Genomic DNA, 17674 nt, shown 5'->3' on the forward strand with positions numbered 1-17674 from the left:
ATATTATGATTGGATCCATATCAATACAATATAAGGAAAATGATTGATTTGAGGTTTATTTCTTCTTATGTCATGTAAAATTTATTTGGTGGCAAGACTTGATCAACCTTGTTAACAAGTACATTTTATATGCATAGAAGAGCAAAACAACATTTCTTTCTCCACACTTGTTTACTTTCTGTAGTATTACTTGTTTTGCAAGATGCTTTAGTTGTTTAGAAGTTTGAAAATCTTTTTCTGCCCTGTAATAGTTATTTTAACACCCATAAATGTGCATTTTACGAAGTTTTCAAAAATTTACAAAAATTATATCACTGGTCCTATTTTTGAAAATGCAACCTGGGAGTGCCCGGGGCTGACCAATGGGGCACCCTAGGGCTGCACCCCATGTGCCGGCGCGGCCAGCATTGGGGGCGCGCCACCCTGTGGGGAGGGCCCCTCCTGGCCCCACTCAGTCATCCCTTCCACTCATTCCACTCTCTCTCCCGAAAAAACTCGTACCAGTTTGTTCTCACTCGCGTTTTTGCCCGAGAGCTCAGGATTTCTTGATCTCCTTGCTCAGCCCAGATTTCCATCTGAAATTTGGCACATTTGCTCTCCGGTATGTGACTCCTCCGATTATCCAAGTAGAATTTTGTTTGGTTGAGTATATCTTGAGTATTTTTCTGCTGTAGGTGACATGTTAAGTGAGTATGCATGCTTGTTCTAAGTTGTAGAAATTAGTTTTGATGCATGTATAGTACTCTATCAAGTTCCTATAGTAGTTTCCCTCATTTATATGTCTCAAAATCAACTTTTATAATGATTGTTGAAAAATTTCAGAAAAGGAAAATGCATAACCACACCTTTGGAGAAGTGTTCGAGAGGGATACGACAAGAGCGGCAAGGCCTTCAAGGGCAGCCACTCGAGTTAGACGATCCTATGATGAGGATGTCATTGCACCTAGCTTTGAAGATGCAGAGGAGAATGGGATTCCTAATGCTTCATCTTTTCCGTGTATTGACTTTTTGCGTAATGCAGGGTTACTTGATGATTTCTTGTTTCTCGTTAATAGTGTGGGCTTATCTACCTATATGGAAGATGAGAGTGATCAATTTTACAGGCTAACTAAAATCTTTGTTGAAAGCTTTAAATTCAGCAACTCACCCTTCACACCATCGGTTAAATTTAAGATTTATGACATGCCTATTACTATGAAGTTGAAGGATTTTTGTGCTGCATTGGATATTACTCCTATAGGTACAACGAAGAAGATCGAGAACCGCCCCAAAGCTTTGTCAGAACTCTATCGAGAAGTTACCAACGATGATGACCGCACCATTCAGCGCGGCAAGATAAGGAACATTCAGCTCCCTGCCATTAGATATTTCACTTACTATCTTGCTACTAGCATTCTTGGTAGGGAGAACACTAGCAACATTTCTAGTTATCATCTTGCTTTTCTGGTTGCTGCACTTACTGGAAGTACACCTTATCATCTTGGTGCTCTTATTGCTCGTCGCTTAGCTAGTAAGGGACCTATTTATGGAGGAATTGTTGCCTCACGTATTGCTGCATATCTAGGTTTTTCTATTGATCCTAGTGATGAGAAATTAACTCCTATTAAGCTTGATATTGCTGCTATGAAGTGTCACCAATTTGTCACAACTGACTCTAATTTAGAAAATATTGTCTATAGAATGTTGTTTATTGACGGGGATGAGAGGGAAATCCATTTGCCGCAGGCCGATTTGTTCAATGTTCGCAGGAAGCCGTGGTCGCGTTCCAAGGTGGAGGTGGATGAGCAGCTGAGGATACTTGGCTTTCACCAGCAGCACGACTCCGAGGACGCCGAGCCCTCCAACGGGTACACTGTCACATATCCCGGTGCGTCCTCCAGCATGTACCAAGGACAGGCTCCTTCTTCATCATACTACGGAGGTGCCACATCATGGGCACCGTGGGATTGATCTCCACTTAGGCCAAAAGCCTAAGCTTGGGGGGAGGTATGCCGGCATCACTCATTCATTGCATATTACAATTGCCGGTCATTTGTATATACTTGTTTCGCTTCTTTTGGTTGTTTCTCTTTCGGTTATTTTTATTTTAGTAGGCTCTTAATTTAGTTTTTGAAGGTTGTTACTACTGTAGTAACCTTTACTTTTACCTTTTTATTTCATTTGTGTGCCGATAGTTGCCTCTAATATGAGGAAGATGATATTTGGGGAAGTGCTGTCTAAAAAACAGATTCTGGACTGATACTAAAAAAATTCCTAAAAATAGCCAGAATGTTATTTTGAGCAGCCAATTTTTGTGCATTTTCCCAGGTTATCATCTAACTTTCATTAGTTGAGCATTTTTCGAGTTGAACAGCAGAAGATTTTCGAAAAAAATGATTACTGTACTGTTGTCAAGTTTGACGGATTTCTGCCACCTTGTGTTTCTGTGACTCTTTTAGTTTTCATTCTCTTGTTTTTGCTTTGCTTCTTTTCTAAAACACAAAAAGAAAAAAAATATTTCTGTTGTTTCTCTTTATCATTTTTTTATTTGGTTTCTTGTTCCTATTTTAGTTTATTTACTATTGTTGGTTTGCTATAAGAAAATCCAAAAAGATTTTACTTTCGTTCTTGTTTCCAATTCGAAAACACCAAAAATATTTTTTGTTCTTCTTCGGTTTTGTAAAGTTTATTATGGAGTTCAGCGGTCTCCGGTGGTTGGAGCTTGGTTTTCATTTACGACAACTCGACTGTGCTGAGAGGCTGGTATGAACTCTATTTGTTTTCATTTTTGTACATATACTCATCCATGTGAGCATGCTTAGTTGGTTCATGTGAGGTATATGTCATTTAATGAAAGTCTAGTAGTTCATGATCTCTCATGTTTAGCTCCAATTTATTAATAATGAGTAGCATGTCATAAATATTTGCTTGCATTGTTTTATTCATAGATAGGTATGACATTGTGGTATCCTCCTCTGAATAATTCATTTGAATTGACTTGGCACATGCTCACGCATGCATATGACTGAAAAACAAAAGTCAATTAAGCCTCAATGATTTAATTTGCTTCAGAGTTCTCGTATCACTTTTATGCCCCCGTTAATTTTATTTTGTCGCAAGCATGATTATGACAGTTATTGCTCTCTTGATTGTCGCTTCCCAGTCTATTGCTCGCCTTCACTTGTACTGACCGGGAATGATGCTCGTGCTTCCAAATCCCTGAAAACCAAGTTATTCCAAAGTGTCCACCATAAATACCTATGCATGGCATTTCAAACCATTCCAAGTAAATTTTCATGTGCTACCTTTAAAACCTTCAAAGTACTTCTCAATTTGTGTCAATGTTTTATAGCTCATGAGGAAGTGTGTGGTGTTTCATCTTTCAACCTTGTCATTTACTCCTAACAGACTTTCACCAATGGACTAGTGGCACATCCGCTTATCCAATAATTTTGCAAAAAGAGCTGGCAACGGGGTGCCCAACCCCAATTAATTAACTTTCATCGATAATTCTCTTCACATGTTTTGCCCTAATTTATCAGTAAGCAACTTAATTTGCAACTAGACACTCATCCATTGTATGTGAATGTTGGAAGGCACCCGAGGATTCGGTTAGCCATGGCTTGTGAAAGCAAAGGTTGGGGGGAGTGTCATCCATAGTGAAACTAAAATACATGTGTAAACAAAAGAGAAGAGGGATGATCTACCTTGCTGGTAGAGATAACGTCCTTCATGGGAGCCGCTCTTGAAAGTCTGGTTTACAAGGTAGTTAGAGTGCCCACTACCATTCGTTGACAACAACAAACACCTCTCAAAATAATTTTACTACTGTTTTAAAAATAAAAAGCTCTAGCGCATGTTAATCCCTGCTTCCCTCTGCGAAGGGCCAATCTTTTACTTTTATGTTGAGTCATCATCCTTTCTTTGAGCACCTTCTTGAGAGCATAATTGTCATTCTTAGTGTAATATGTTTGTCCCAGAATATGGTTAACTGTGGTATAACTTTGATGCTTTTATCTTTGATAATCTTTACTTCTAGTCTTTCCATGAAATTCAGAGGTGCCTGAGCATTTTTGTTTTGCTGTACAAATACGGGCAAGCGAGATACCACTTTATCATATCTTTTTATGAGCATTGCAATCCTGCTGATAGATATGTTTCATGATGCTTATTATTAGTTTGTTGGTATCTTTTTCATGGTTGACATAACTATTAGATGACTTTATATGCATTTATCTTATTATGAATTGCCTAAGTACTCGTCCATATAATGAGAATATTTACATCATAGGAGCAAATGTGTTCGTGAAAGTTCTTTTATCGCACTCAGTTGTTAACTAAATTGCTTGAGGACAAGCAATAAGCTAAGCTTGGGGGGAGTTGATACGTCCAAAACGTATCTACTTTCCCGAACACTTTTGCTATTGTTTTTCCTCTAATTTGTGTATTTTGTATAGAACTAACACAGACTAACGTTGTTTTCAGCAGAATTGCCATGGTGTCTTATTTTTGTGCAGAAAATCAACTTTCAGGAAAATCCTCGGAAATAATTGCAATGGGCCTATTTTCACAGAAGACTTACGGAGCCAGAAGACGAGACGGAGGGGGGCCACGAGGGGCGCACACCACATGGCGGGGCGGTGGGCCCCTGGGCCGCGCCGCCCTATGGTGACGCCGCCTCGGCCAGCCCCCGACGCTCTCCTCTGGACTACTTAAAGCCCTTGACCTAAAAATGCGAGGGGGTTCGACCAATTTTCCAGAAGACATCCAGAACTCCGCCGCCATCGTGAAACTCAATCTCGGGATCAGAAACTCCGTTCTGGCACCCTGCCGGGACGGGGAATTGGAGGAGATCATCGCCATCATCACCACCGACGCCTCTCCATCAACCATTCATGCTTCCCCCATCCATGTGTGAGTAATTCCCCCGCTGTAGGCTGAAGGGGATGGTAGGGATTGGATGAGATTGTTCATGTAATAGCCATAAGATTGTTAGGGCATGGTGCCTAGTATCCGTTGTTGGTACTTTTATGATATTGTTGCAACTTGTTATGCTTAATGCTTGTCACTAGGGCCCGAGTGCCATGATTTCAGATCTGAACATGTTATTGATTCATGACGATATTCATTTTTTTATGATCTTACCTGCAAGTTGTATACACATATTGCTGTCCGGAACCCGAGGCCCCAAAGTGACATAAATTGGGACAACCGGAGGGGAAGGCTATGATATGAGGATCACATGTGTTCACGGAGTGTTAATACTTTGCTCCGGTACTCTATTAAAAGGAGTACCTTAATTACCAGTAGTTTCCCTAGAGGCCCGGCTGCCACCGGCTGGTAGGACAAAAGATGTTGGGCAAGTTTCTCATTGCGAGCACGTACGACTATATACAGAACACATGCCTATGGTTATTTAGTACTTGGATACTGTTTTATTGTTATCTGCAAATGCCTTGTCTTGATTAATACATGAGTTATCTTATCCATGCAGCACCCGTTCATCCATCCCTATGCCTACAGTATTTTAATCCTGATGTTTACTATAATTACTACTGATGTCTTTATTACACTGCTGCTTATATTTCACTACTACTACTGCTATAAAATTGTTGCTACTGATAAACTCTTGCGAGCAAGTCCGTTTCCAGGTGCAGCTGAATTGACAACTCCGCTGTTAAGGCTTACAAATATTCTTTGGCTCCCCTTGTGTCGAATCAATAAATTGGGTTTTACTTCCCTCGAAGACTGTTGCGATCCCCTATACTTGTGGGTCATCAGATCTCCTCTCTCTTTTCCCTCAAAAGGGGGCAAGAATCATGGAGGGATAGAGAGATAGGGTAAGGTTCTCAAGATGAACAATGGAGGAGAGAGAGTGGAAGAAGCACAGCCCAAGGAGGAAGAATGGGGGTATTTATACACCCAAGAAAATCGAGTCGTTGGGACAAATCGAGGGCCGGATATTCTGGCCTAAGTTGGGGCCGGATAATCCGGCCCACCCTGAAAAATCCGGCCTAGGGGAATTTCCGGTTAAAAGTCCGGCCAAATATCCGGCCTCATGCCAGGACAGTACTGAGCCACATCGCCTCGAGTCCTTAGCCAAATTTCTGGGGCCAGATATTTTGCAAATATCCGGCCCGTAAAATCCGGCCTGGTGATATAAACCAGCTACCTTGTAAAATCCAAAACTTAAGATTGGTAGCTCTGAATAGAGTGAAACTAATTTTGTTGGAAAGAGGACGACAAGAGCATACCCAACTAGTGGGGGATGATTTTCTATTATATTTAGAGGTGCAACACCTCAACATGAGAAACCGAGAAAATCACCAAACTCGAAAACGCAACAAGTGATCTATGCAAAATCCGTTTTCGATGAACTAGAGCTTGTCATGAGAATAATCACAAGCTCTAAAACATCACATGGATAAGATCCAAATAACAACCAAGAAATATGATGCAAGGATGCAAAGGTTTGAGCTCTTTCCGAACGATACGATCGAGTTACTCACTCGAGAGCCCTCTTGATAGTACGGCAACTAAACTATAAACCGGTCTCCAACTACACTATGAGACCGGTGAGAAAGAAACCCTATCAAGAGCAAACCTTATACTTGCGCATTCCACTTGAGCTCGATGATGACGATCTTGACCTCAACAAGATGGAATGCCTTTCTTGATTGTGCTGCTTGACGAAGTCATGTGGATTGCTCCCCCATAATCCACCATGGGATAGCTTCTTCTTCGACGCATCTTCACATATCCATGATCACCATATGGATGACAAGAGTCAAGCAAAGGATCTCTTCGAGATGGCTCATCTTGAACCTGCACTTCATTTCTTCATGGCAAGCTTCAAGCATATGATCTCTTCGAGTTGGCTCGTCTTGAACTTGCACTTCATTTCTTCATGGCAAGCTTCAAGCATATGATCTCTTCAAGTTGGCTCATCTTGAACTTGCACTTCATTTCGTTGATGTCTTGAAGTTAACCTTGAGAGCTCTACTTCATCTTCATCTCCAAGACATACTTGACACTTGATCTTCTTCATTTGCTTCTTATTACAATCTTGAAGCCAACATATGGTTCAAGCATTGCTTATGAACAACTCCTACAAATATAACTCAATGCAAACATTAGTTCATAGGGATTGTCATTAATTATCAAAACCACACATGGGGACTCCATGCACTTTCACTCTCCCTGTCCTCTTCTCTGTCGTCCGGGAGCTCCTGCTCGCCTATCTTCTGGCCGCGAAAAAAAACGTCGCATGCCCTTGAATGGACGCGTCGTCGACTGGGCCGCCCAGACGCCGACACCTCTTCCATGTCGTCATCATCGTTGCCTCCCCCGGTGAGCCCAGCGTCTCTTCCGTCGTCGCGTCGTGGCGGCGCCGCTCGTTCCCGTTGTCATGGTAGTAATGTCCCGAGGCCGTCGATCCCGAGTCCAACGACCGCATGCAGCACGGCCCTTGCATGGCGTCTGGCTGCGGGCCCCACGTGTCGACGTGGTCGGCCACGTCCCAGGCAGTTCAAAACGACGCTTTCCGCGCGTCCGTGGTAGCAGTTGGGCCGGCCCGCGTTGAATCCATCGCTAGTTAGGGTTCCGGCCCAATACTCTTTTCTCTGTTTAATTTCCTGCAGAAAGACTTGTGCAAATTTTAGTTCACCAAAAATCGTGTAATGCTCCAAATTTTATGATTCAAAATCCTGCGTGCTCATAAACAAAATCCTAACCACCTCCAGTTGCATGCATATCATTTACTTCTATATATATTTACTAGTGTTTATTCTTCTAAAATGTTGTTGGTGTGATATATAATTGTGTGTGTGGGAGTTTTATATACCCTTTTGCAGTAAGGTAAATTTTGGTAGAATGTACATGTCAGCAACTTTATTTTGGTACAGGTCTTGCGTTAGCTTCCTAGATCTTTCTTGATAAACAGAACAAGATCTGTCCAGTGAACCACTCATTGATTTTTATTGTGTAAAATAAAAAGAGTTTTGTAGAAAACCCTAGTGCCTCAGGTAGATATCATGTTAGGGTATGTCCAGATCAAGGGAATTATTTTTTTGGACGTTATTTTATTTATAAGTATTTTACAACCAAAACAGGGTACCTTTCTAGTATAAAAATTGTGATAGTTATTTTGTAGCTCAGAAAAATACCAAACTAATTTGTGTGGATTACATTTTTCAGTACCAATCAGTTGGTATGATTTTTACTGGTTATATATGCTCTGATATATGTGTGCCTTGAAAGTGGATTGCTCTAGTTTCTGAACTGTTAAAATGCTTAAAATTGTTTAAAATCTTATTTTTGAGTTATTCCAGCGAATGTCAGCTCTAGATGTTACTAGCTTACAGTAGATACCTTGTTTGTATTTTTTTAAGCCATAGAAATTTTTAGGCAAATTAAATAGTTCCCAAGCCATTTCTGGTTTTCTAAAAATCTTATCTATAGATTTAAAAACCCATATTTAGTGAATCCAATTTTTGTAGCTTTATAAAGTCATGCTTTACTCTCTGTAATTTTACTTAATTTTTGTGTGCATTATTCTGGAGTGGCTTGTTAAGTTGATGCTAGTGCTTATTTCACCCCTATGGAAATTGAGTTGTTTTATTTAAAATGTTTTATAATGAACCTTGGCACCAGACCCTACTAGTGGTTTCCAAAAGTCATTAGCCTCCTGAGCTTGTGTAGATTATGTTTTGATGAGAGGCAGAAACCTTTTCAGCAAATAGATGTTTGTTAAGGTATTTTCTAGTGAAAATAGAAATAGTCATTTTATAAATAAATTGACCATTCTTATCCTAGGTGTTGTTTGTTTGAAATGTTAATAGTCCCTGATTGAGTGGTTTGCTACTATTCGTGTGTGAGTGGTTGATGTTATGGTTGTGTGTTGATTGTTCTTCCTTTATTTTGCGACGTTAGGATGCGATCACCATCGGAGAAGAATAATAGGATCTCGGTGAGGATTTCGAAGATGAAGGAAGAGCAGAGGTTCGTGAAGAAGAAGTCCAGGGACAAATATCCAACCATAGCAAGCCACCTCTTGATGCATACTTTGTCCTAATTATCTTGCTCTTGCATTACTAGCAATGAGAGGCGTGGCGGCACGCCGCGCCATAGGGTAACTGATTGGTAGTAATTGTTAGTGAAAAAGCAAGAAAGAACAAAAATAAACCGAAACAATTATTACATATGCAACCACAAATATTTCTAACCCCAGAAAATAGTGTGTTAGCACAAATACTTGTGAAATCTGTGAGGTGTTTTGGAATCACATTGATTTGGAGTATTGCTGGTATTGTGTGACTTGATACACACCAGGCTGAACATTCATATGAAATCAGTATATTTCCAAGGCTTTTGGAGCTGTCATTTGTTTCGAAAAGATGTGTATTTCCAAACCAAATGGGCTTAGTATATATTCAACCACTGCTAGAGTGTTGAGGGTGCATGTCATTCCTTTTATCGTCAGGTGAACCATCTGGGAAACTGTTGGTGGTGTCCACACCGCGAGATCTCTATGCCTCCTATGTAAATCAGTTCTTGCAGGTGGATTGATAGCACCTTGCAGGCTGTCATGGGGACATTTTATAGTCTAGCATGTTCTCAAAATGTCAGGCCAAGATACAACGTAAAATTATACTCATATGCTTCTGAATCCTCAGAATTCTAGACGTGTAGAGTGGAAGATCTCAAAGCATCAAAAGTCCTCAAGAATAACAGTCATGAAGCGAGTGGAACATCTCAAAACATCGAAAGTCCCTAAGAACACAAGTCATAAAAGCGCATTATGTAGCAAATAAAATTTAGTTAGCGTGGTGCAAAGACAAATCCATTCTTATGGATACTACACCATGTTGAATAGGATGACATTATTAAAAGTAGAAGCCGAGGGCACGCCAAAATATAATATTACGGCAGTCTACACTACGAAGTGTCATTTTGGGGGGAAAAAGGGACAACTGATCATATAGTAGGTATTTCGCTAACAGACATTTATCAAGCAAATTTAATTTAACGGGTGATTTCATGAGAGGGCTAAATATCATACATTCAAAAGAATAGTGATTTAGTTGAAATAAGTATTTTATAGTAGAATGCGAACATGTAAGACCTCATATAAATAGTTGAACTAAATGAGAGCCAAGATAACAATTTCAAGCAATATCAAGACGACAATAACACAAACAGGAAAAAGAACATCTCAAGATAGCTAAAAATCACATCAAAAGACTGATGACATCATATATCACATAGATATTTTTCATGAATCGAATGCAAAAATTCAAAGAAGTGTTGCAAAAGAAGTACTTGTATCATCGCACAATATATGAGAACACCAATTTTGAAATTCCTATTCGGAGTACCTTGCCATTACATTGAGTTAATAATGTTTACCACTGCTTATTTGGTAGAGAAAGCACTCAGACGGATAATCTCGCCTCTGTCTTGAGGCTATCAACAACTCTAATCACTGGTTAACATGAGTTATCTATTTCCTTAAAAACTCGTCACCTAACAAAGAAATATTATGTTCATGAGATTTACACATCAGTAATAGCTAGGTATCAGAAAAAAGATATTGACTTCATTTATCTGTGATATACTTTGCAAAGATAAGGTATCTTGGACATATATAGCTTGCTTAATTTTCCCTAGTAACATGAACTAACTATACAACAAAATATAGCTTCAAGTATTGCAGGACTCCTGAAGGAAATAGAAACCGTTCGGATGGATTATTTCGTGAGACATGGATGGCTAGATAGATTGCTTGAGAGTCTAGGGCTATCATATAGCAATTGGTACTAACTATGTTGGGTAAAAGCTATATCTGCATGAATAGTGCCCTCACAATTTTTTTATCACATATGTGTTTGGGTCCTCTTAATTCATGGGAATATAGTGGGAGTTCTAAGATGTTATGGCAAATGAACAAACCATAATTAACATACCTTTGCTAGAGTTGTTAACTGATATGTAGACAGACTCCAAATATAACTAATTTGTACAGTAGCAGTGTGGAAGATTATATAAACCTTTTTCATGTGTCAAGTTTAAGGTTCTATTACCTATCTAATATGAGCCCAAATATATATGTCCCGCATCACAATAATTTTAACTGTGACCACTTCCAGTAATTGTTTCAGAAGGAAACATGCATGTAGAATTGAAAAGAAGAAAAACAGCATGACCATATTATTACACCAGGAAGTTAAAATTATTTTGGTAGAAACAGCATGGCCATGCATATTGTTTCAGGTAGATAACCAGTGGTCAACAAAAATAACTATAATTCAGAAAAAAAATTCCATGATAAATTGACAATCACATGTGCCATACTTAGTGGTCGGTCCACTTCTAATCAAACCACTTATTTAGCCGAACTACAAAACAATGTTTGGAGAAGACAAACCTCTGTCTCTTTTATATAGTGTCGATAGGTACAGAGTTTGGGAGGTGGGTGATATAAATCACTTCCATCATCCAATTAGTAATATTTTTCTAATTCAGACATAGTAAGAAATAACAAAATAATAATTTCAGAACCACATATAAAGGCATGTGCATTTACTGAAATAAAACTGTACAACTACATGATTTCATCAATAGTAATCTGAATCGACATGCCTTCTCTCTCGGCCTTGAAGAGAATTGCATATTTACTCAGATTTGCCAATATTTGTTATATTTCTCTCAACAGGAAGAGTGCACCAAGCGGAGACAGTCTCGAGCTGAATCTGCAAGAGAATTATGAACACTATTTAGCAAACTGAGAAGTTGATGTGTCAGCAGCCGTGGAAGTAACCCAACGATTGTCAGTAAAGGCAGAAATTTGCAATTTGCATAGCTTCCTACTCGAATCCTCATGTGTAGAACTAAAACTGAACCATGAAGTATATTATAATCTTCTTGTGTAGAACTACAAAAAAATAAAGAAAAGACAACTGAGAGAAGCAAAATATTATACATCGGATAGATTCCACTAACCAAAGTTGAAGGTTCTTTTACTTGTAAGGAACAAAGAGAACCAAACTGAACTCATAATCATGTAACACTCAAAAACGACTTATCCAATATTCCCACACAACTCCTCTTTAGTCCAGACGCTTTGAAAACAAAAGAACAGAAGCAATGAGACATTAATGATGAGTGTGCATATTTTTCAAATTTGTCAAAATATATACTCCAGTAGAAATTGTCTGTGTTTAGCCATTGAAATAGAGCATAACGGATTGCACAATTTAGCAGTTGAGTAGATTAAGAACTCATTAATTCACATGTCATCTAACCTCTATAAATTACATAGTGGCAGGAAGTTTGTAAAAAATAATTAGTCCCACCCTCATCTAAGCATGGCATGGACAGCTGCTGTATCGGTATAAGCTTATAACAATTCCCCTCTCATCTAACTTCCACCGAATTTGAGAAGTTTGTTTCATAAACAATGTGAAATTGCAACAACTAATCAAACCTAACCAAGATGAATACACAACTCTCCGATCCTATACAGGAATACAAAAGAAAATACAAACTATCTACATCCACTCAAAATACAAATCTGTATAAAGTAGAAAATGCCTTAGGAGGGGATATTTACCTCGATTTTAAATTACTCTGCATTCATGTCATCCTTTCCGTAAACATTGCAGATAAAGAAAAGAAGAATGTAGGCCGTCAACCAATGGCTCCGCTGCTTTGTAGCCGGATGTGATCAAACAGGTCATTGGCATCCATGGTCAGCACCGCACGTGCGAGTCGAGGACAACCCAGTGATTCTTGTCAGTGGCCGCAGGTCGCCACCGTCCAAGATCGGCGGGCACCATCGGCTCGCACCAGACCCCGTGCCCCTCATCGATCTTGACCGCATGCCCCTCATCGATCTTGCTGACGAACATCAAGCGGCGCGGGAGGAGACATGGTTTTGCTTGGAATGGGAGACGGGGAATCTCGCCATGCACATGGTCGAACGGGATCTTGGACGGGGCGGCGCGCTTCGTCCTTGATGAACGGGTCTATGAGCAGATTGTCCAGCCCCAGCGAGGCTAGGAAGACGAAACTTTAGGTGAGGTCCATGAAGGTCCGGTCTCCAAACCTCCATGACGAAGGCCACCTGCGTGCCCACTATCCCCTTCCCGATAAATTACGGGTGCACGACCATGAGGCCATGGACGGTGATGCCGTCTGGCAGCACGCCCTCGGACGCGGCGCGGACAGCCATGCCGTGCGCGAGGTTTGCACCAGCTCTCCACCCGTCGAGGAATCCGCGGGGGAGGTCGGCCTGGCCGAGCAGCCATCAACATGTGCTGTTCTGGAAAGAAAAAAAGGAGATTATCCATGGTGAGAAGATAAGAAAAATAATGGAAAGAATGCTAAGCGGTGGGAATGACCTCCTGATATGTGCGTGGCGTCTCTAGATGGATCACCGCTTTAACTACACTAGGAAGTTTGCCGCGGTGGCACGCCGCGCCCTTGGCTATGTTGGTGTGGTATTGTAGGGCCATATGTATCTCTAAAAAATAGTAGAGCAATTTATTCGCAAAAAAGCACGAGCAAGATATTCTTCCTTAACATGGATCTCAATTGTGGGAAGAAGAGGCAAAAGTGGAAGGGTCAAAATCTTCTATCGGGGAAAAGATAAAGAATAAAAGTGTAAAATCACCTGTTTAAAACAATATCCTTTGCTATTTTCGGTGGTCAAAGGGAAGAAATCATAAAGGAGGAAATCACTAATCATGAGGCGATGAAAAAGAGGTTATTATGGACAAAAACATTGGATGATTGTAGGGCGATGAAAAAAGAGAGAATAGTTTTCTAGTAGCACTACACAATAGCTGCAGTGTCCGGAGCGAGGATAACACACACTGGTTGAAAGAAGGACGTAGTATTTTCGTCGACTAAAATAGGCGACAAATGGTGTAGTATTTTTTGTTTTCGGAGTTTCTACAAAAGAAATGGTAGTATTTTCTCCAGCTGAAAGAGGCCGTAGAAGAAGCTAATAGTATTCTTCCCATGTGAGAGGTGACGGACGGTGGAGTAAGTATATTTTTGATAGTACATTAGGTGAACACAATATTATTTTCTCCATGTAAAAGAGGTGGCGAATGATCGGGTTTTTAAACTACCGCCGAAGAATTATGCACCCGTGGAAATTACTGGAAGTCAATTACTGTGCAGACCCATGGTTGAGATTGAAGATTCATTCAGAAAGTACCACGCTAGTTCGCCATGAAGGAATTATCATCGCAGAAATATACGCTCTGAAATAATTACTATTAGGTTCACTAGTGGAAATATGGCCTTTTGCACCGGTTTTTAAAGGCCATATGCACCGGATGGCCAACCGGTGCAAACCATCCGGTGCAAAAGGCCCCCCCCTTTTGCACCGGTTCTCTTACGAACCGGTGCTAAAGGGGTCTCCACGTGGCCGGCTGTGGGGCGCTCGGCGGGGGAGCTTTTGCACCGGTTCGTAATACGAACCGGTGCAAAAGGGTTGGGCCGCGGCAGCATTTTAGTGCCCTTCCCTGCCGCGGCAGACTTTGCCGCGGCAGGGAATTGCACTAAAACGCTGCCGCGGCAGAGACTCTGCCCCATTCGAAATATGGTATAATATTAATGCAGACAATTCACATATATATATATAGGAAACCATTGTATTACATATATCGATCAAAGTGACACACGTTCATGCATATATATATATGTCTACATCAACATTGATATTGGCGGTTGTCCACATAGTGTTCTCCATCTGGAGCTATGACTTGCTCAAGTAAGAACCCCGCCAGTTCTTCTTGAATTGCTCGTACACGCTCTGTTGCTAGAAGACCGTCCCGCAACCGTTCGATCTAATAATTTGAAGAAGGTACGATGGTCAGTATATATATATGTGTGTATGTGAATGAAACACGAGGTGATCGATAAAATAAAGCCATGAATGTTGTTTAATTACTTACATCAAGTTGTTCCAAAATGTCCCTCTTATGGTGGGTATTCTGGCGGATGAACTCGCAAACGTAGAACCCGCATAAATTATTCCCGTCCTCCTGCCTCAAGCACTTTACGAGAACAAAGTTCAATCAAAATAATATATATATAATCAAGGATGATAATAATGGTATTGAAACTACAATCAAAGAGATGCGCGGCCTAGCCGTGGTACTTACCGTACATGTTTTATTCGAAGTTCTTTATTCTTTAAACCCGGAGACTTGTTGGTGAACCGTTTCCAAGCCTTGAGGAGGATATCAGCCATGTCCCCCCACGCCTCAAGGGGTTTACTCTTCGAGTCCATGACTTCTACTATCCCGGTGTCGGGTTCAATGACTAGCAGGATATAGTGAAACCTGCGGACACACATATATATGCATAACTCATCAATTACACTTAACACATGGAGTAAGCAAAAAAGATTTAATGTGTGAAGACAGTAACACTCACGCGAAGTTGTAAGGAAATAGTATTGCCCTTTTGTATGAGTTTTTCCTTAAGATATATACCAAGTTATTCTCCGTGTCCTTGGGAGAGTTGTCGACAGTATACCCATTCACGGTATATGGGTCAACGAACCCAAGATCATAGATTTGCCCCTTGCGGCATTCGCGAATCTTCATTCTGCATAATACAGTGAGAGTATGGTTATATGCTAGCAATAATGGACGAGTCGCGGTAGAGACTTAATTACATAAATAATACTTACAGACAGTATGCACTCAGCAGAGATTTGTCGAGGGCGTCTTGGTTGAATAACTGAAATAATTCACAAAATTCGATGTTCATCACGTCAGTTCGCCCGTAGTGCTCATCTCTTATTGCCACCATGATCCAGTTCTGGCCGTCCTTACATGCATCCAAGTACCAATTATGTAGTCTTCGCAGCTGTGTTGATAGATTAGGCAACTCCGCAGCTCTGACAAGAGGTTCCCCGTATGTGTAATGGTATGCTAATTGGACATCGTCCGTGGCCATGAATTCGATGCGGCTTAAGTACTCAGGAATAATGCTCAATACATGATCAATAATAGTGCTGAAAGCAGATAGTGCAGTTACATGCATACATAGATCGATAATACATCAATCACTACTACAAACACTCAACCGCGCAGACCGGGTCCTAGAGGGCGCCGACCGGGTCCTGAGCCGCGCTGGGTGTGCCCCCAAAGCCACGGAACAACAACGGGAGCATAGCTAACATGAGATCCCTGCATAACGCTCCATCCGCCCCTATACATGTTGTCTAACGCATACATGTAACGGCGAACGTGCTGGTCCTCCGCTTCAATGCGCTGAGCTACCTCCTCCGGCGGGGCCGGCTCCCTCTGAAACGAACGTGGCCCATAAGACCTCCACCAGAGAATATCCGGGTCGACGACGGGACCCGGATTCCGCACCAAGGTGCGCGCCCCGGAAGATAACACCTCCCAGTGCCACCCCGGCGGAGCCCAGTCCCGGACTTCCCCCATCTGCTGCATCTCCTCTAAAACTGTCCTAGCTCCAGGACGCGGAGGCCGCGGCATCGTATGCAAACTAACAAATATAATAATAAAGTACTTATGAATATGAATGAAACTAACTAAATTTTGTCTAACACATACTAATAAAGTACTTACTACTTTTTTCTAACACATACTAATAAAGTACTTACTACTTTTTTCTAACTAAATAACTAAATTTTCTAACTAAATAACCTAACTAAAATCTCGAACTAAATTTTCTAACTAAAACTAACAAATTTAAACCTAACTAATTAAAATCTAACAAAACCTAACAAATATTCTAATAAAACCTAACAAAAATGTAACTAAAATCTAACTAATTCTAACTAAAATGTACTAAAATCTAACAAAATCTACTAAAATCTAACAAAATCTAACTAATTCTAACAAAACTAAAATCTAACTAATTCTAACAAAACCTAACAAAAATCTAACAAAATCTAACTAATTCTAACAAAAATGTAATTAAAATCTACTAAAATCTAACTAAAAAAAGAAAAAAAAGGAGGGCCGGGGGGTGCGGCCTCACCTTGCCGGCGCGCGGCGGAGGGCGGCGCGGCAGGAGGAGGCGACGGCCGCGGGCGGCGGCGGCGCGAGAGGCGGCGGGCGGGCGCGCGAGTGGTGGGCCGGCGGCGGCGCGGAGGAGGAAGAGCAGCAGGCGGCGCGGCGGGCTGGCGGCGGCGCGCGGCGGCGTGCGGGCGACGGCCGGCGACGGCGCGAGCGGGCGGCGGGCGACGGCGGCAGCGCGGAGGAGGAAGAGGCGGGCGACGGGCGGCGGCGGGCCGGGAAAATTTGGGCAGAGTTTCGCCTTGTTTTGTGTCCTCGCGCAAAATGGAGAAGAAGGGCGCGCGGGGGCAGTTATCTGCGACCCTTTTGCACCGGTTCGTGGCTGGAACCGGTGCAAAAGACCCTTTTGCACCGGTTCCAGCCACGAACCGGTGCAAAAGGGTCAAATTTGGGCTGAAATTTTTTGCTTTCTTCCCGCCTTTTTTCTCTGATTCGCGCGGGATCGAGTTCCCGCCACGACGCTGCGCGGGTTTCCGCCACGACGCCGCGCGGGATATGTTCCCGCCACGACACCGCGCGGGACATTTTCTGCGCCACGACGCCGCGCGGGATATTTTCCCGCCACGACGCGCAGCGCGGAGATTTCCCGCCTAAACGCCCTCTATAAATAGTACGCCCCCGTG

The 17674-nt window shown here is 41.7% G+C and overlaps 1 long non-coding RNA gene across 1 annotated transcript; it reads right to left on the reverse strand.

Moving 5' to 3' along the window:
• Window positions 1–11388: 11388 nt before the first annotated feature.
• Window positions 11389–13416, reverse strand: LOC127330183 (uncharacterized). Its single transcript, XR_007869166.2, has 2 exons — window positions 12590–13416; window positions 11389–11729 (listed from the first exon to the last, which is right to left on the reverse strand). It is a non-coding gene; the product is annotated as an uncharacterized lncRNA (long non-coding RNA).
• Window positions 13417–17674: the final 4258 nt, after the last annotated feature.

Source organism: Lolium perenne, chromosome 2 (assembly GCF_019359855.2).
Source record: "Lolium perenne isolate Kyuss_39 chromosome 2, Kyuss_2.0, whole genome shotgun sequence".
In the NCBI taxonomy this organism is placed as follows: Eukaryota; Viridiplantae; Streptophyta; class Magnoliopsida; order Poales; family Poaceae; genus Lolium; species Lolium perenne.